Source organism: Mustela nigripes, chromosome 13 (genome assembly GCF_022355385.1).
Source record: "Mustela nigripes isolate SB6536 chromosome 13, MUSNIG.SB6536, whole genome shotgun sequence".
Lineage (NCBI taxonomy): Eukaryota > Metazoa > Chordata > Mammalia > Carnivora > Mustelidae > Mustela > Mustela nigripes.
The window spans coordinates 136,030,301-136,050,889 of record NC_081569.1 but is presented as its reverse complement, the minus strand read 5'-3'; the positions used below and the strand labels follow the sequence as shown (position 1 = coordinate 136,050,889).

At 43.8% G+C, this 20,589-nt stretch overlaps 1 protein-coding gene across 4 annotated transcripts in view; it reads left to right on the top strand.

Moving 5' to 3' along the window:
- Positions 1-3,748: 3,748 nt before the first annotated feature.
- The window catches only part of DICER1 (dicer 1, ribonuclease III), a 70,079-nt gene continuing 53,238 nt past the window's right edge, over positions 3,749-20,589 (top strand). For 2 of the 4 annotated variants that reach the window (XM_059373901.1, XM_059373900.1), the window contains exon 1: positions 3,749-3,868. The gene's annotated coding sequence lies outside the window, so the exon portion shown is untranslated. Of the gene's footprint in view, positions 4,030-20,589 lie in introns of all 4 variants that reach the window. The other 2 variants (XM_059373899.1, XM_059373898.1) reach the window with 1 other exon arrangement.

The window sequence follows — 20,589 nt, the reverse complement described above, 5'->3', positions numbered from 1 at the left end:
CTATCATCATTTATTTTGATGTTCCAGTTTCCCAGATTTGGCCAGCATGAGCCCCTTCATGCTGACTTCTTTGTCCTTTCGAAATGCCTCCTTCACTCTTTGGGCATTTTCCTATTTTCTGGCCCAATAAGGAGTTCCAGGATCATCTTATACTTTCTCTGTCCTGACCCTGAAATCAGATCTTTCTTCAAGGAGCCCTGGTTCTTTTCAGTGGAAAATGTTATTTAGATCTGGGTGTGAGGTGTTCTCCCGGCTGTTTACTGCTAATCCAAAGCCCTTTCAGTGGAAAGAGCTAGAAAGTATATATACATATACATACTTTTAAAGAAAAAGATTTTATTTATTTATTTGTGAGAGAGAGAGTGTGCGTACACACAATCAGGGAGCTGCAGGCAGAAGGAGAAACAGGCTCCCTGCTGAGCAAGGAGCCCAATGCGGGGCTCCATCCCAGGGCCCCTGGATCACGACCTGAGCCAAAGGCAGATACTCAACCAACTGAGCCACCCAGGCATCCCATATATATGCTTTTATGTATACACCGGAAACCTTATGTTCACATCAAAACCTCCAATTCCAATCTGACTACTCAAGCCTTCTCGCTTGTCCCCTTTCTAAATTTGTAACCCCGTTCTCCAATAGTGAGAAATCTGGCTTCCATTATCCTCAATATAGTTTTTAATTTGTGTAGTTCCCTTGTGTATATATTCAGCCACCTGACTTTGCAGGACTGCACCCCACCTTCCCTTCTGGGCTCTGACCTCCACCCTTGGCTGACTTTCTAGATGAATAGGGGAATGACTATATTCTCCTGTGTTGCTGGAAAAGCAGAGAGAACCAGTTAGTAGAGAAAGATACACAGATAAGCAAATACAGAGGAAAAACAAAAAACCCTAGAAGAAGGACATAGAGAATACCTCTGAGTTCCTGAAAGCTTTCCAGCTCCTGGGTCTAGGTCTTTGCTGTAGCTCTATTCCTGCTCCCAGCTTTGTGAGAGGTCCTACAACCAATGATAAAATCCTTCCCTTTTGGTTAAGCTATTTCAGGGTGGTTTCTGTTACTTGCAAACAGAGAGTCTTAAACAAAGGTGTATTTATATCCTGGCTTGTTCTATAAAGAAAAAAAAAAATAAAACAAACTGTGGAAATAATCAGGGCAAAGGGAAAATAGAAATTAGCCCACAGAAAATGCATACCACATGGTACTGTACTGTTGCTTAACATGGGCTGAAATATTAGCTCTAAGATTTCTAGTGATCCAAACAAAGTGTGAAACTCTATCCCTTGTAACAGTTTAGGTCTCCGGATTTAAAAACAAACCGGCAACTGGAGCATGGATAGATGGTTCACTGGAACGAAATGCAGAGCATAGAAGTGAACTCTTTAGCAAATGGCCAATAAATGGCCAACTGTGTAGCCATCTGGAAAAAAAAAAATTTTGGATCCATCCTTCATCCCATATACTGAATCAGTTCCAAATGGTTCCATGTTTAATTGCAAAAGACTGGGAGTCTAAATGTCCACCAATAGAGAATTGGTTAAGAAACTTAACAGCACATCCCAGCAATAAATGTTATGGGGATTGAAAAAAAAATAGCAAGGAGCTCTGTATGTATTGCTATAAAATATTTTCTGGATATAGGATGTAAAAAAAATAAGGTATAGTAGGTACGTGTAGCATGTTACCATTTTTGTTAATGAGGAAGTCTTGGCTTGTATCTGCACAAAAAAATTCTGCAGAAGAGTAAGAAACACTGGTTACCTGTTGGGGGAACAGGTGTGTGAGAGAGATTCTTTGTGCTATGTACATTTTTTTTTTTTTTTTTGCTATGTACATTTTTATACTGTTTGATGGATGAACCATATGTTTGTACCACCTTTTTTTTTTTTTTTAAGATTTTTCATTTATTTGACAGACAGAGATCACAAGTAGGCAGAGAGGCAGGCAGAGAGAGAGGGGAAGCAGGCTCCCTGCTGAGCAGAGAGCCCCATGAGGGGATCGATCCCAGGACCCTGGGACCATGACCTGAGCCAAAGGCAGAGGCTTTCTTCTGCTGAGCCACCCAGACGCCCCCTGTACCACCTATTTTTAAAATTAAAAAAAAAAAATTGGTGAAAATCAGACAAATCTGCTTAGGTAGTCTTGACAGATTGAAAAGGCAGCAGGAGGGACTAGAAATTTGACCTGCCCACAGATTCTCACTGCTAGTGGACGGCTGCCTATCTTCACCCTGAGAAGCCATCCTTCTCACAAAGGATTATCTCCGAAAAAGCTCTAATGTGTGTTCCTGGGGGAGGTCTGTTGCCCACAGTACTGAACATATAAGAAACGCTTTTATGGAGATCTCTGCCCAAAGCGTTTTACTTGCTAATGTTGCCCATGAACATTCTATGTTCAAGTGAAACTTCAAGCGAATTTAAGGTAGACAGATGATCAAAATTGGAGCACGGTAGTGACTCAACAGCCCACCAATCCCAAAGCTAGACTACCTGGGGTTCTAATCTCAGTTGTTCACTTTTTAGCTTACAGGCTGGAGGCCTGTCAGTTTCTTCAGCTGTTAAAACCCGGGCAGTTACAACGCCCACCTCAGAGGATCCGTATTAATATCACGGGCCTGTGAGCCCTAGAGCAGCCTGTCCAACCGCAGTAGAATGTGGGCCACACAAGACAGTAAAATTAAAAGTCTTCCAGCACTCACATTCGAAAAAGAAAAAGAAACAAAAGAAATTAATGTTTATCCCAACATATAAAAATATTACCACTTCAGTTTGCAATCCATAAATGCTCAGTGTCTTGTCTTACATTGTTTTTTTTTTTTTTTTGAGAACGCATACATCTGGGTTCCAACCAGCACATCTCAATGGGGACTAGCCAATTTTTAAGTGCTCAGTAGCGGCATGGGGCTGGTGGCTGCTGCAGGGAACCGTGTCTCGGGCACGTAGTAGGCGCTCAGGGCTACCGTGAGATCCGGAGCAGGGGGTCTGTCACCGTACCTCCTCTGGAGCACACCGGTCTTTCACCGGCAGTGCTCTGCCAGGGATGCCTACATTTTGGGATAAATTCATAGGATTCTCTGTAAGCCAATCACTACTTGACCTCCACCCATACTTTAATTCACAGCCACGAGGTTTGGCAGAGGGTTGCGACCTATGCAAACGAGCAATTTACATAGTGGGGCTGCCGTCTCCATCCCATTATCCGGTTATCCCAGTTCCGGGGCGGGGGTGGGGGTGGGGTCTGTTGTCTCCCCAAATGTGGAGGGCCGTGCACCCCCACCGCGGGGGAGAAGCAGGCGAGTGGGGAGGCCCTTTAAAAAGGGGGAGGCGGTGGTAAGAGGAGCGCTGAGCCTCCGGAGGACAATTCCGGCCGTGGGGAAGAGCCGCGTTTGGGGGGCGGTGGGCGCCAGAAGGGCAACAATGGAGGCGGACGAATTCTGAGAACCGGGGGATACTGCCAAGCCGGGCGAGCGCCCACAGTCTCGGCGCGCGGACCCGGGAGCGCCCGGCCACGGGCAGCGGATCGCCCCGGCCCACTCCCGGCGCTGGGCCGCAAACGCCGCCTGGCTTCCGCCTCCCGCGCCCGCTGTCTCCCGGCTCCTGAGTGGCTGCGGGGCCAGGATTAACCTTTCACCGCCGCACTCTGTCCAATCACAGGCTCGCTCTCATGCCGGCGCGGGGCGAGCGGAGCGAGCGGAGCGTGGGGGCGCGGAGGGGGCGGCGCGGGCGCCGGTGGGATTCTCCAAGCCGCGGTGCGCCGTTGCCGCGGGCCGTGCGCGGGCTGCGGGCGAGCCGGGCTCTGCGCAGTCTCCGCAGGCGCCGGCGGGAGGGGTCGAGGCGGAGGCGCGGCGCGGCGCAGGCGGCTCCAGGCCCAGGTGAATGGAGTAACCTGACAGCGGGGACGAGGCGACGGCGAGCGGGAGGAAATGGCGGCGGCGGCGGCGGCGCCGGGCGGCACCGGGAGGCCTGGGCTGTGACGCGCGCGCCGGAGCGGGGTCCGATGGTTCTCGAAGGCCCGCGGCGCCCCGTGCTGCAGGTGAGGCGGGCTCCCGCGGAGCCGCTTTGTGTGCGGGGCGGGGAGCGGCTCCGCCCGGCCCCCGCGCCGAGGCCCGCGTGGGCGCCCGGGCCCGGACCCGCCGGGGAGGGGAGCCGGCGCGGCCAGATGGCGCCGCCTCGCCTGGTCCCCGGCGGCGCGGCCTGCGTGCCGGGCTGCCCCCGCGCCGGACTCCGCGCTGCCCCGACCCCGGCGCCCCTCCGGAGTCGGCGCCTCTGGGGGACTCGGTGCGGTGGCGCTGGCGGCGGCCGGGGCCGCGGGCGCGTCCGCAGCGGGCATGGAGCCGGGCCTGCCGCCCGCCGGGCTGGAGGAGAGCGGGCTTTGACAGGTCCGGTTAGGCACGCGGGAGCGGTGCGGGCCCCGCGGCGGCGTCCCGGGAGCATCCTCGGGACCGGCGGCGGCGGTGGGGCCCCCGGCGCGAGGCCCCCTCGCCGCGCAGGAAGGCCGGCTGTCGGGGCTGACGGGGAAGCGCGAGCCTTCGGGTCCCGCCCGGGGAGGATTGTTCGTGTTTACTGGCAGGTGACCAGCTCTGGGTCCCCCGGGGCGGGTGGCCGAGGCCATCTTTTCGCCCCTCCCCTCCGGTGTTTTTGTTGCCGGAACGCCGGAACCCTGCGGAGGAGCCTTTCTAGAGGGTTTTTAATCTTCGGGAAGTGAGTGTATGTTTTAGGTTAGCACACCAGATTGATGTGGATTGTCTAGAAAAGCCGAGCTGCCCCGAAGGCTTTGCCCGCAGCCGAGCTTAACAAAACCACGTAATGCATCTCTAATAGCATGGAGATTTGTAAAAACGGGGATGAGTGGGGAGTCCTGCGCTCTACAGTGCTCAGCCCGTGCTTTTGTGAAGGAAGTCCTTCTCTCCGCCACACGTTACCGAACCATATGAGGAGTCTAAGCATTCTTAGAACTATCACACTTAAAAAGCATTCGTCTCATTAAAGAGGAATTACTTTGAAGTCTGTGCTGCTTGGAGGCGCTTCTGGCTTTGAATTTTCTCAATCGTTACAATCCCGATTTTCAATTGTCTTCCGTTGCTTGTTTTTCGAGTTAGGTGCAGCACGCTCAGTGAATGGAAAAGGGCAGGAGTGGGGACTTAAGTAACTTGGAAAATATATATTTTAAAATGTGCTTTCAGAAACAGGTTCGCTCCGTTGAACATGTATTGTTGTAGACGTTAAATTTCCTAAATAAGAGCACATCTTAACCAAGAGCTCCAGAACTTTATATTAGAGGTCTGAATGAGACTGACTGCTAGGGAATAGTGATTTTAGCCCTATATTAATGTTTTGGGGACTATTATTAGGATCTAGGCTCTGGAATAATAAGTTTATTTGGCATAGTGTTGTCTTCAGAGCCAGCTACTGCCTGTGAAACGTGTATTCTATGGAGTGTATGACGTGCGCGCACACACACACACACACACATACATGCATATAATTGTAGAATTTTATTTTAGACCATGTCAAACTTACTCTGTTTACAGATGAGAAATACTATAAAGACTGTCTTTAAAATGGTCACTGTGTACATTTAAATGGTGACATGGGTTAATGGATGTATTCATGGCCTCAACATGCAGTTCTTAGAAAAGATGTATTAGTTTAATTTGGGGAGAAAAGATCTTCTTTTCCTGCCATGATTTTCGGTTTATGCTGTCATCTCGTCTTTGAAGGTTAAGACCGTCTACTGTATTTTGCCTGTGGCTCTTGTGTGAGTTGTACAGCGAGGTTTGGCCATTGCTAAGTTTTCTTGTCTTGGTTGTAGGAAGACGTTGTCTTTCGATGGGGCTCATGATTCTTATTTGATACCGATTTTGTGGTGTTTCATAGCTGGTAGCTCTTTTGGCGTAGTGCTGCCTTCTAGGAAGAATGACTGTTATGGCATTGAGATGATTTACTCCCTGCCACTGTCTGGCGGGTGAGAGATGCTGGCTTCATTTGAGAAAGCAGGTGTTTTACAGAGGTCCTCTCACTCGTGACCTTAACATCCTGTGGTCATTCCTTGTGGCAAAGGAAAGAAGGGACACATTCATTAATGAAAAGTGCCCCCTTATTATGTACCAAGATGTTTCAGTTGCTTTTATATACATTCTCATTTCCTCACTGTGATCCTGAGGTGAACTCAGTATTGTCCTTATTTTACATGTAAGGAAACGAAGACTCAGGTTATTGACCCGAGTTAGGAACCTGAAAGTGGCAGTCAGGATTCGGTCATGGTTTGATTTCAGGGGCCTCTGTGTGGATCCTCTGCATTGCATTGAACTGCATTGTTGTGCCAAGTGGATTTTAGGAGGAAAACCTGCATAAATGCAGGTGAGCCCTTAGTATTTGTTGAAAGAAAGAAACTCTCTAAATATTTGGGGGACCTTTGATTATCTGATAAATAATTTAGATTTTTTCCCCCTTTCTTGTGGTAAAGCATGCAGCACAAAATTTACCATTTTAACCGTTCTTAAGCGTGCAGTTCAGTGACAGTACATGTGTGCGCGTTGTTTTGTGACTGTCATCGCCATCCGGACATCTTCAAAACTTTCCCTTTATCTTCAGGGGGGCTCTGTTCCCGTTAAACACTGACGTCCCATTCTACCCATCTCTCAGACCTGGGCACCCTCATTCTTCTGTCTCTGTGGATCTGACTGCTCTAGGAACCTCGTTATCACTGGAGTTATACAGTATTTGTCCTTTCGTGACTGGCTTATTTCACCTACCATAGTCCTCAGGGATCATTCATGTTGTAGCATACGTCAGCACTTCCTTCTTTTTTAAGCCCAAATAATATTCAACACACACACACACATTTTGTTTACCTGTTTTGATGTGAATGGACACTTGGGTTGCTTCTGCCCTTAGGCTTCGTGAATAACGCCGCTCTGAACATAGATGTATAGGTGTCTGAGCCCCCGCTTTTACTTCTTTTGGGTATAAACTCGGAAGAGGTCAGACTGTTTCTTGGTCATCAAAACACACAAAAAATTCAGTATTTATTGCACTGTGAGTTTTCTGAGGGTTGTTCCAGGCAGTGATACTATCCTGTAAATAACTCCTCTGTGCCAATAAAAGACTTTAATCTCCTTGATGCCCAGGATTTGCTCATTTTTATGATCTTGCTTCCTTCCACTGCCCATTGGATGTTCAGGTATCTGAGGTCATTCCATTGCTTCATCTGGGGCTCCTTTGCGCTCCGGTGGGTGCTAGAGGAGGAGACTGGGAAGGCACATGTTGAACTTGCTTAAATACTAAGTTGAAGCTAAGTGGTTTATCTTGTTCACCTTGTGCTCAGCTTTTTGGACATTCAGGAAACCCCAGGGGACGGATATGTATTAAACTAACTCGTATTCACCGGTTTCCTTGTAATATGCACTTAGGACTTGCCAAAGTAGACCAGGATCTTAGGGGGTGCCATTATCTCTTTGGGAGTCTACCTGCTTAGCCTGTGAGGTGGATCTTTTAGTCCTTATCTTCTGATTCTTTGATGTTCACCAAATCTTTTGCATGACCCAGGGTGATTTTTAGTTGCAACTAATTTCTGTGAAAGGGACTCTAATATTAGTACAGCGATGTAGAGACAACTGTGTGTTACTTTATAATTTGTCTACTTGAGAAAGGATTTGAGATTGTCTTACAATGACAGGTTTGAGAAGACTGAAGGGGATGGCGAAGGTTGAGGCATAGAGTATGGAAGTTGCTAGAGGGAATTAGAAGAGAGGCTTACGGCAAGGATGGCTCAGCCTCTGTGTGTAACTAAAGGTTTTTTTTTTTCTTTTTTAAATTTTTGTTAGAGCAAAAGAGGAAACAAGACTATAGTTGGCAGTGATTAATGAGAGGAAGTATACCAAGAGAAACAGACTTTTCTCTTGTACGAAGAGTAATCGTTTGGATTCTTGCATAAAACGATATTAACAATATATGGAAAAAATGTTTTACATTTTACAAATGATAGGGAAACATTTTTCGCATGCCATTTTAGAGGCAGTGGATACAAGCATCTGGCATAATAGAAAAGCTTTAGTAATACAGGTGTGCTTCGTTGTGGTAATTTGATTCCATAGAGCTAGTTAATTTATCTTTAGGCTAATGCCCTTGAAATATCAATTGTCTCATTCAGGCTTTTGACAGTTGCTGAGTAACAATCCATTCGCAAATGAACTCTTTTCTGCGCAGCACAGGCGGTCAGGATTCTCTGGGCCTGTCTTTATTTCTTACGGGGTGGTGTAGACTCTGTGAACGAATACAGAGAGAGAAGTGGTCGAGAAGCCTAGCTGATGATATTTAAATTTTCAGTCCTGTAAAAAGGCCTTTGTTAAAATAAACCCGAGTACAAAGTGACTTTCCTGTTTATCTGAAATTGTCAATGAATTGTTGGTACTCTTTTAAAATACAAAGTTGCTTAACATTTTAAATAAGTGACTGAGAAGGTGTCACAAGAAAACACTGTCCGAGGATGTCAGCAGGACTGGTACTAGAAAGAAGACGTAAAGTAATGACACGTTGGTCCTCGTGTTTTCATTTTTGAGGTTCTTGGTGATATTCAGTGTCTTGGCTGTATAAGGGTTTATGAGAGTAAGGATGGAATAGTGCCGGACAGAGCAGAAGGTGCTCAGGTTTGTGGAATGAATAGATTAGTTTATATTTAATTTTTGAAATTTTAGAAGCTGAGGTAGATTTTTGGAGAATAATATTGCATGTATATTAAGGCTTTTAAAAATATCATCACCCTTCTGATTTTGGACCAGTCATGCTGTCTGATTCTTGATTCTCCTCCATTTGTGAGGTTCCCTATGACTAGGTGCATAGAAACATTGTGGGCTGAGAGAAGTTTTAAGAATTTCATAGAAGAAGAGTGCTGGGCGCCTGGGTGGCTCAGTTGGTTAAGCGTCTGCCTTCGGCTCAGGTCATGATCCCAGGGTTCTGGGTTGAGCCCCGCATCGGGCTCCCACTTGGTGGAGAGTCTGTTCCCTCTCCATCTCTCTCTGTATCCTCTCCCCGCTAATGCTCGCTGTCTCTCTCAAGTAAATAAGTAAAATCTTTAAATAAAAAGAAAAGTGCTATAAAAATTGAAAGTTCTTCTGGTATAGAAAGCTTTCTATTGAAAGCAACCTCAGTATTGAAGCAACCTCATTCTGGTAGTTGTGGTAGTTCTGTTTCAGCTGACAATTCAGTGTATATAGTAAAGCAGTGATTTAAAAAACAGGTTTGGGGGGCGCCTGGGTGGCTCAGTGGGTTGGGCCGCTGCCTTCGGCTCGGGTCATGATCTCGGAGTCCTGGGATCGAGTCCCGCATCGGGCTCTCTGCTCAGCAGGGGGCCTGCTTCCCTTCCTCTCTTTCTGCCTGCTTCTCTGTCTACTTGTAATCTCTGTCTGTCAAATAAATAAAAAAACAAAAAAAAACAAAAAAAACAAAACAGGTTTGGAAAGTCTTCTGGGAATTAGAAAATGTCAGCAAACCAGTTCGGAATTTTAAAAATAATGTATTTACAGAACTCGAATAAGGAAAGCAGGATCTCAATTTAAAAATTGATCTTTGAAATGTTAGAAAGGTTCTCTAAGTTAGATCAGTAACATACTTGAAGGGGAAAGAAAGGTAGTAGACTTGTCTGATACTTTGAGATTCCAGAATTTTTGTCTTCCTACTGGTAACAGCCCAGGAAGGCAAAATTAACATGATGATCCCAATGGTTTGAAGGGCCTCGCCTTCTCTTACACAGCCTCCTGCACAGCGGTCGCTCGGGAGGAGCTCTGATCAGTGGTATTTTAAGCTTTTTCCACCTTGCAAAATTAAATATTAATATTTTATCAGAGCTTTGTAGAGCAAATGTCTGATGTGAGAGAGAGCAGGGTTCAGATGCTGAGTCCCCCATGTAGCAAACTTGCCGAGTGTCCGCTTCCTCGTTGGTAAACTGGTCATAAGACTACCTGTTTGAGGTTGTGAAGGGAAAAAAATGAGTTTCTTAAACTCCCATCCCACTTCTGGCACATAATTACTCTTTGATAACATTTAGCAGATATTGTTTTTCCTTTATCTGCATTGAGAAAATCTTACTTATGTTAAATGTGGTTATGTTATGATCCCCCCCGCCCAAAGTTATTGCTGTAGGGATGGATGTCCAATACATTTATAATGGATGGTGAAAGAGAGGAGGGCTGGAGAGCAGTTATTTCATAGGTGAAGTTCTATACTGAAAATGTTCTACATTGTGTCTAATGGTTCAGCTGTCTCATTGGGTCTCTGCAATAGTGATGTCAAGTGTAATAATGCCTTAATATTGCTAGCTCTCCCTAAATAACCATTATTCTTCTCTTATGCATGAATAAATACATCGTCCTTTGTCTATATTTCAAACCAGTATGAACTTTCTGTTTATCTGTCTCCCGTCTTTGGTGTGGGCCAGTGGTTCTTACTCTTTGCAGACTGTTGATTTGATGAAAGATGTGAATCTTATTCCCAGAAAAATATATATGCTCATAATTTTACATTAAATTATCGGAGGTGCAGGGACCTTTCCTGAATCCTATCTGTAGATGCTTGATTAGGCTATGTCTACGCATATAAAGAGAAATAATAGGTTAACTGAGGAATAGTGACACTCTTCTGGGTGATAGAGGCATAAGTTCCACCTGATTGATGGAATGGAATGAATAGGGCCAAGACTGTGTGGTTAAGAAACCTCTGCTCTAGATGGGCTTTACTTCTAAATAACTAGCTGCAGGCTAAGGGCAGGCCACCTTGGCCTTTCTGGACTTAGCTTTAATTTTCTCTCTAGTAATATTGAGAACATTTACAGGTCCCTAAATATCTTAGAGTCAGTTGTCTTTGAAGCATCCATATCGTTCTCAGACCTCTCTGTTTCAAGCTGAGATTCTTTACTAAACATGAGGCATGAAATAGAGAGGCTGCATTTTTTTGCCCATTAAGGTTTGTGCACAGTGACCGTGAAGCATTAAGGTTTGTGCACAGTGACCGTGAGAAAGGAAACCATGGCCTTGTGAGCTCTTCTGAGCAGGGGGAACATAAGATGAAAACCCCTGGGAAATCGTCTTGAAAAGTAGAGAGAGTCAGTTTTGCCTTGAACAGAGGGCAGAATCAGAGACTGTGGAGTCTTTTTTCATTTTCTGTCTCTGTTCCTAGTGCAGCTTGATAAATGCCTGTTAGGGAAAATCCAACAAACTGTTTAAAGACTTCTATCTGATCAGTATGGTGACAAGCAGGTAACCCATCAAGACGCCTCTGGTCCTGTGACTGAGGGTTAAAGTGTCTAATAGAGACCCTGCTAATTTAATTTTAAAGGCTTTTCTTTTGTACATAAGACTGTACTGAGATTACTTAACTTTTCTCAGTCTTGTATGGCTAAGTATTACAGAGGAGAAATCCCTGACTTCTGAATCTTTATATGTACCTCCTGCATCTAATAAACTGTTTATTAATCTTAGACTAAACATAATTTTGGGTGTTTTAAGGAAAAGGCAAAATTTTGTTGATAAAAATATGGGAATAAGTGATAAAACAACCTAAAATTAGGCATTTGAATGTCGTTTGTAAATTGAATAGGAATTCAGGCCAGCTGTAATTTCTTGTCTAAATGCAATTAGTAGCTTCAAAGGAATCATTCTTTTTGGCTTTTCCAATATACGGCCTTTAGTTTCCAGCCCTTCTTCAATTAATTATGTGAAATAAGGTATTGCCAAATAGCACTGTCCTTTTGGGATGTGTTTGTAGAAAATCTCCACGGACATATGATGCGGTTCTGAAGGAGGATATTGGTTTTACGCAGTTTATGTAAACACGTGGCTTTTGTATTGCTAAACATTGGGAGAATTCTGGGAAGTTGTTTGTTTTTTGTTTTTTTAAACCTGAGTTCCGTCTGTACTTTGGCCGAGAATAGGGAAACAAATAATTTTCTTAAAGCCTTTTTAAAGCACGTGCACCTGTGCACGCACACATACGTGCATATGTGCACACACAATCCCTATGTACATGTATGACATCTGTATTTGCTGTGTATCTGTGGCAGATGCTCAGGTAAAATACTTACTTGTGTCGTCTGAGTTGAGTGAAGACAAAATTACACAGAACGTTGTAGTTTCTGAAATATTATCTAGTTTATTTCACTGTGTCTGAACCCCCTCTGATTGTAATCTCTTTGAAGGTAGTACTTTCTGTTTTACTAAAGAAGTCCTTATGTAGTATTTGTAGCCAGTAGTGCATCACCATTTAGTCATCAGCTGAATGGAATAGAGATACTAGAAAAAATGGTGAGATGTATAGTCAGTTACTGTGTATTTATTGAGCATCTATGCTTTTAGACTAGAAAGGCCAAGGGAAATGTCCGTGGGCAGGGCTGATTTGGGTTGCCACAGGCTTTAAAATTAAAGGAATATTTACTTATGTGTGTGTACAGATTGAGCTAAAATTAAAATATTAGTTTGCTTCTGTTAATGTTAAATTGCATTTACTCTTTTTCACCCCTGTCGTGAGATCAAAAGGAACATATCCAGAAGGAGCTTATTTTGACAGGCAAATCAGTGTAAATAGATTTAGTGTAAATACCCTAGAGGGTAATTGTATATTACACAAATAAGTTTGTAGTCAGAATTTAAGTAGAATTCCATCTCTCCCATTTATTGGGGAATATGGCCCTGGGTAAGTGTTTTCAAATCCCTGTAAAATGGAAATGACCCTTGTTTCAGGGGTGTTTTGAGGATGAAATGAGATAATAGAATTCGAGTGCTCAGTAAAGGTAAACCTTCTCCCTGCTGTCTCACATGTGCACCATGGCAAATGAGGAAGTTTTACATATTGTATTAAGGATTGCTTACTTATCTTTCAAAATAAACTTTAAGTGGCATCAGTTTCAACTGATAAACCGGAAAGTACATAAATCGCAAGGATACACAAAGTGTTTCCAGGCAATTACGCCCCCTCAGCCCCTGGCCAAAAACACCATGCCGACTTTTCCTTATTTTTTTTTTTTCTTTAAGATTTTATCTATTTATTTGATAGGCAGAGATCACAAGTAGGCAGAGAGGCAGGCAGAGAGCAAGGAGGAAGCAGGCTCCCTGCTGAGCAGAGAGACGGATGCTGGGCTCGATCCCAACCATGACCTGAGCCGAAGGCAGAAGCTTTAACCCACTGAGCCACCCAGGTGCCCCCGACTTTTTCTTATTTTTAACTCTGTATAGTGGAAGTTGTATGGTTTCGTGTTGGGTTTCTTCCCTGAACATCTTAGGTGGGTCAGGTTCATTCCGTTGTATCATCTGGGGGTCCGTAGAGTTCTGTTACATGAATATGTCAGTCTTTCCTTGTCTGTTGCATTGTGGGTGGACATACACCTTGCTTTTGGTTTGGGCTGTTATGGATATTGCAGTTCTTGTGCATGTTTTCTGGTGAATATATGTGTATTTCTGTCGGGTGTGCACATAGAATGGAGTATCCGTTATTGGGTATGTGCATGTCCAGAACATACACTTCCCCTTGACCGTTCTCCCAGCTGTGTAGGAGAGTTCTCGCAGCTCCACCTGGTTCTCACACTTGTGTCCTCTTCATTTTGGCCATTTTGATGGGTGTGGTAGTGGCTCTTTGTGGTTTAATTTGCATCCTTCTAACTGCATTTGAAGAGTACTCACCGTTGGATATCCTGTGTGGTGAAGTCCCCTGTCCACTGTTCATTTACTTGTTTGTTCCTTATTGATCTGTAGAAATTGTTCATGTATCTTCTACCCTGGCTCGCCTTTTCGCTTTTGTAATCAGGTCATGTAACCAACAGACATTTTAAATTTTAATCTAGTCCAGTTTGTCCATTCTTTCCCCTTTATGATGAGTGCTTTTAATGTCTCCTCTAAGAAATTTTGCTCATTTGAAGGACATGGAGGTATTATCTTGTTTCCTTTTTTTTTTTTTTTAAGATTTTATTTATTTGAGAGAGAATGGGAGAGAGAGGGAGAGAGCATGCACGTGTGCGCGCACATGTGCAGGGGGAGGGGCAGTGGGAGAAGCGGGCTCCTGTCTCTGCGGGGAGCCTGAAGTGGGGATGCAGGGCTAGATCCTGGGACTCTGGGATCATGACCTGAGCTGGAGGCAGATGCTTAACCCTGAGCCACCCAGGCACACTTCTTAGGTTGTTTTCTAAACACTTCTTTGTTTTAGTTTACACCTTTAGATCTGCAGTCCAACTGGAGTTGACTTTTGTGTATGACTTGAGGAATGAGTCAACACTTGCTTTTTCCATCTGGATACATAGTTAACCTGGTTTTTACTTGAAAAGATCATCCTTTTCTGTACCACAGTGCAGTATTGTTTTTGTCACTAATTAAATAACCTTATATGTGTGGGTCTGTTTCCATAGTGTGTTCTGTTGCATTGTCTTTTCTTGTGTCATTACCCACCCTGTCTTAAGTATTGATGCTTTATACTGAGTACTGGTGAAAGTCAGTTGACTTTTGCATGTTAAGCCATCCTTGCATTGCTGTGATAAAGCAAAATGGGTGTTAATGCATTCTCCTTTTTGCATGTTCTTGGATTATTTGCATATTTTGATTAGTATTTTTGCATTTCTAGTTTGAGAGATAGGTCTATAATTTTCCTTTACTGTAGTGTCCTTGTTGGGTTTTGGTGTTAAGTTTATGCTGGTCTCCTGGAAAGAGGTGGGAAGTATTCCCTCTCATTTCAGTCTTACTGAAGGGTTTAAGATTCTAGTTCTTCCTTTAAATGTTTAGAAGAATTCACTCTAGTGAAGCCATCTGGGCTTGGGGGTTTTTAATAATCTGTTTTCTTTAAAACCTATAGGCCTTTTCAAATGTTCTTTTTCTTCAGATGTTAATTTTGGTAGGTTATATTTTTCAAAGAATTTGCCCACTTCTAAAATACTATCTTGAGTGGCTACTAAGAACTAATTGATACTAAAAATAGAAATAACCAGGTAAAACTTGGCTCCATTTGGAAAACTGCAACTTTTTTTTAGACATTGTTAACTGATTTAATATGAGGAATATTCTTCATTGTTGTTTGTGGGAGAATTAACAGTGGTTAATGCTGCTTGAATTAGGTTTTTTTTGTTCTAGTGTGATTTACATGGTCAAAGTTAGTTCCCTGAAAACAAATTATATTCAAAGGCTTTTGCTATGTGAAATCTGTAATTAGATTTGGAGCTTTTTTTTTTTTTTTTTTTAATTAGAGAGGAGGGGGGAGGGGCAGCGGGCTAGGGAGAGAGAGAATCTTAAGCAGGCTCTGTACACAGTACAGAGCCCCACATGGGGCTTAGTCTCACAACCCTGAGAAAATGACGTGAGCTGAAATCAAGAGTTGGACACTTAACTGACTGAGCCACCCAGGTGCCCCTTGGAGCTAAATTTTTAACTTTGCTCCATTTTGGATTAATTTTGGATTTATTGTTTTCTAAAGACTTGCATTCATTTTGGATTAGACTAGTGAATTATAATTTAACATGTTCTTTGGTTGTGCCTTGTAAGATTGTTTCTAAGGGATAATAAACATAAAAAAAGTGATTAAAGTATGAAATAATAGTATCTTAATAATTCTTTCAGAGGGGGGAAGCCAGTATTCAATTAATCTCTCTTTAAGTTTTGCTTATTATTGGTGAGAATTGTCAGCATGTATTCATTTATTAAAAAAATTCAGCTTGTGCCTGGCACCCCAGTTGGTTCTGGATGTACAGATTTACTGTCTTTTCACTGAAACTGTTGACTTTCTGAAAAAGTGGCTCTGAGACCTACAGGTTGAGGGGCACTTAGCTAGGTGATAGCATGTGCAAAGGCTCTGGGGTAGGAAGGCATTGGTGGAGGTGCTGAGAGGTCCTCACGGCTGTTGGGAGGTGGCAGAGTTACACAATCCCAGTTAGAGATAGATGCAGGGCCATATGTAGTACGGATTTTGGATTCTAGCCTGAGTGCTGGGGGAGTCCAGTGAAAGTTTTGAGCCGTCTTGCTATACTGGTTTGACTCATGTTTTCCTCAAACCTAGTTGCGCACTGCTTTGAGCTCTGTTAGTATTCTTCTTCTGTTCTTAATCACTTTGTTTTTTTTTCTGGGACTCGTGCTTGTTGGTAATCCTGGGCAAGAGCTTGGGTCTGGCAAATGACAAATATTTACTTCTGCCTTTAGCGTTCATATTGTGTATCACATCGTCCCTTGTCATTCTGACAGTTTACTTACGATATCGGTCCCTTACGCGTGCCAGACTTTACCCATGCAGTAAGGTGTAAGCAGATGTGGAAGATTCTGAAACCTATTGCGTGTCTTAGGCTTTGCTCATGTTCAGACAGCATAGGATGTTAACTGCACCCCGGCTTTGCAAGGTATGGTGGCTGCCAGTTTGGGCCTTTGGTCTACTATGGATTCTTTCCTGTGTTTTCTTTTTCTTTCTCTCTCTGTTTTTTTAAAGGGTTATAAATGCTCTGGGAGATATGACCCTCCAGTTGTAGTTGTTCCTGCTCCTTTCCCATCCTTTGTAATCCCCACATGTGTCAGTGACATCTCACACTCTTCACCGTGCCTCCAGCGCAGTGTTCTCCAGCGCACCCCCCCCCCCGCGCCGCCTCCAGTACACGAAGTTCTCCTCTCACAGCCAACAGCAGACCTGTCTTTTTAGTGATCTGCAGATTTGACTTAACTAATGAACTCAGTGTGTATGTTGTGGGATTGTGTAGGGGAGGAAGAGGAGCCAGAGGCCAACATCTTTGTGGGTCCTGTGGTAGAAATGGGGCTTACATGGAAAGGCAGACAAGGTCATTTGCCCAAGATCTTGTACTCACCGAAGGATTCTGTCACCGCTCTGACTTTGGAGCCCACTTCTTTTTCCTCTTTCATCTGGATTCTTTCTGTAATGTGTGTGTCCAGGGTTTAATTGTGACATAATTGAGCGAAACAAGGGTGGTTACCTTAGGAGGCTGTGTTTATTCTGACGTTTCTTCTCTTTTTTGAAAGCTCTTTCTAATTCCTGTAATGGATATAGTTTTGGAAATTATATTTAGCAGTAGTGAATCTTCATCTTTCTTATTAGATTAGTTTAGTTTTGGGAACAGCCCCAAGTTCCCTTGATAGCTAAGTGTGGATCTGTTTCCAAGTGGAAATATGCAATTGGCCCCCAAGGATAGAGAATTGTAGCTGGAAATATGACCAACCCTTCTGGTTCCTCTAGGGTCGGGATAAGTCTGTGGACAGTACCTGGCACAGGGGACTCTCAGTGTGCAGACGGGCAGTTCCGGCATAATTCAGGATTATAACCAGGAAGAGGAATGTCTTCTCATGGAGAGAGGAATCTTCAGGAGCCTCTTGTCTTTTCTTGCACTGTTCCTGCCTCGTATAGAGATTTGTTCTCGGCTGAGATGAACTAGGGGAGAGCCCTTTTTGGATGCTGAGAATAGAGAAGCAGGGGCCCCAGTCTCGCTTGAATTCCCCAGGATGAGAGTCGGAGCCTCGTGGAGCTGTGTGCTAAGGTCCTTTAGGATGCGGCCCTGCCTTGTCTTAACCTGTTGCACTGTTTTGCCACACTCGAATGGGAACGGTGCCTTGGCACACTGCTTGTAATTTCTGCAGCTTGACTCGCCTGTGTCCTTTTGGGCTTCTCCACATGCCCTCACCCCTGTGGTGTCCTGTTACTGTCTCCTCACCCCTGTGATGCCCTGTCACCGTCTCCTCCCTGATGGGGCTGGTACTGCTGGTCCTTCGAACTGACCTCCAGTCCGGTCCTCACCTTCTCCAGAAGACAGGTTTGTAGTATGTATGTCTTGCTCGTTAAGTATTTGTTGAATGAATGAATGATTTTAAGGGGCAGGACTTAAAGCTCATTTAAATAGGGAAAATCACCTTAAGTGTTACTCTTTAGACTGCCCAGAAGTACAGTTGGACAATTTCCATTTTTCTGTGTTCTGATAGTCAAACATATGTATCAGTTTGTAGTAGAGTTTTATTTTTAATATTGTTTTAAAATATTTTCAAGCTTATGAGTTGTAAGAATAGTATGAAGAATTCCTATACCGATAGCTACATTTACCAATAGTTATTATTTTCCACACTTGGGTGTTCTCTCTCCCCCCCACACCCCCTGCATATAGTTGTTATTTTTCTGAACTTTTTAAGAATAAGTAGCAGGCATTATGCTCTTCACTACTGAATATTTTCAAGGTCTGTTTTTAAAGAACAAGAGCATTCTCTTACATGATCACAATATAGTTATTGAATTCAGAGAATTTAGCATTCATTGATGATAGTTCAATTGCCCCAGTGTCCCTGTAGGGGGAGGGAGAAAGGTTTCCCTCTGTGCTCTTCGTGGGTGGAGCCTGTGAATTAAATCAACAATGGACAGATGAACAAGAGAAAAGATTTATCTTGTGTGCACCCTGGAGATTCCCCCGACGGAGTGGAAACCCAAGGAAGTGGCTGGACTGGAGAGCTTCTGTACCATTTTACTAAAGGGCCATGTATTGTGGACAAATGACAAGGCAAAGGAATGGGGGAGTTTGGGCTTTTCGGGGTGTAGGTTGTGGGAAGGTGAACAGATGACAGAAGACAGTAGGGGTTGGTAACGGGGTTTGTGCAGGTGCAAGTCAGGGGTGTCTTTAGTGGTAATTGTCATCTCCTCCTCCTGGTGCTGAAGTGGGGACGAGGGACACTCACAAAAGCAACACTTACGTCCCGCTTGTAGGCAGAAAGGGAAAGGGCAGAGAATTTTTCCTGTATCTGCTATTTCTCTGTTGCCTTCAGCTCAGAATAACCCTTACGGCAGGGCGGCGTGTTTTCAGGTGGCCTGTGTGCTCACCCTTCAGCCGGTCACGTCCCTCGCAGTGGCGCTCCTTCTCTGATCCAGCAATGTGCATTGTGTGTAGTGGTCATGTGTGTTCACTCTCTTAATCTGGAATTGCTGGGCAGCTTTCAGCTTTTATGACAGCTGACATTTTTGAAGAGCACAAGCCAGTTGTTTTGTAAAATGCATCTCAGATTCGGTTTTGATGCTAACCCATGATTAGATTCTGGGTTCTCACTTTCGGCAAGAAAAGTGCATAAATGATACTTCCTTCTCAGTTCATCACACTTAGGAGGTACATGTCAGGCTGTCCCAGTAGTGATGAGGTCACTTTGGTGGAGGGTGGTGTCTGTCAGGTTTAGTGTGACTATATCCGTGACTATATAGTGTGACTATATCCGTTTTCATGAGGATTTGCAGGGAATCTGTGCCCAGAAACAGAGGGGGGCGGGGGCCCAGAAACAGAGGCTCATTTGAAGGTTGGGATATATTTGTCACAGCTCTCTAGGGAAAAGGGAAAGCAGATAACGTGAGTGGCTGGGGGTCTTGCACATAGCTGTAGTGTGGCACTTTACCCCTTGCCTGGAACTTTTAAGGTGTTTACTTTCCAGACTCCTCGTGTTCAGCAGTCTCTCAGACTCATTTTGTCTCAGGACTAACCTCTCTTTGGTATTACAATATACATGCATTATATTGTGTTAGAACAGCTAATGTAGAAAATTATGGCCTCTTTTCCTTCATGGATGTTCTTACAGGGCATATAAAAGATAGGCTAGAACGTGGTCATGAATGGAGTACATTCTAGTATAGCAGTGTTTTTATTGAGTAAAGTACAGAAACGTGGAATCAAACACTAACCTGAAAACTGACCTTGAAAGTCGGTGGTTTATTAAGCGTTTGCCTCTCTTGAAACAAAACTGAAGGGTAAATGCCACTGTAGGTCACTCGAAGGGGAGGGATGGTTCTGGCTGCCATTTTGGTATGTTGGAATGTTGTCTTTTTAGGAAGTATTCCAAGTACGTGGGCCATTGGCTGGCAGCCTAGAGATACTTTTTATACACAGATTTTGATGGGTGATACTTGTTAAAATGCTCTTTGACCTGTATTCAGTTTCAGTTTTGGATAAATCTAATTTTAGGCATAATGACATTGAAGTATAAACATAAATATGTTTGTTACAGATTTACAGAAACCCAGAAATTTATCTGGTTTACAGAGTAGTACAAGAAAAGAAGGCTAATGAATTTGTGGTTTAAGTCATAGAAACTGGGGTAAGTTTTAACTACATCTGGTGGCTTAAGGGAGTTTTAAAAACTGCTTTTTTTTTGTTTGTTGTTTTCTTTGTTGTTTCGTTTGTTTTTAACTTAAAGTGAAATCATTGCTCTTTAGATGGATTTATTTAAGTCATCTCTACACCCAACATGGGGCTCAGACTCACAACCCTGAGATTAAGAGTTGCGTGCCCCGTCGGCTGACCTGACCAGGTGCCCCCAGAATCATTTCTATCTAAACTATTGTCATCCTACAAGTTATCCTCAGTATGAAAGTTTGTTTTCCAATTCTAAATGTAATAAATTGTTCAAATTGTAGGAAATTTTAGAATGCAGAAGAGTTTTAAGAAGAAAGGAATCGCTCGTGGCAGTAATCCAGTCCCATCCTGAATTTCGGGCTGAATTTTCTCTCCATTCCTCCTTTTCTTCTTTAGTTTTTAACTTGACTTAGTCATGGTCTTCTTGTAAATAGAAATGCTCTACTGTTTTTTTTTTCTTTCCCATTGTATGCCATACCGTAA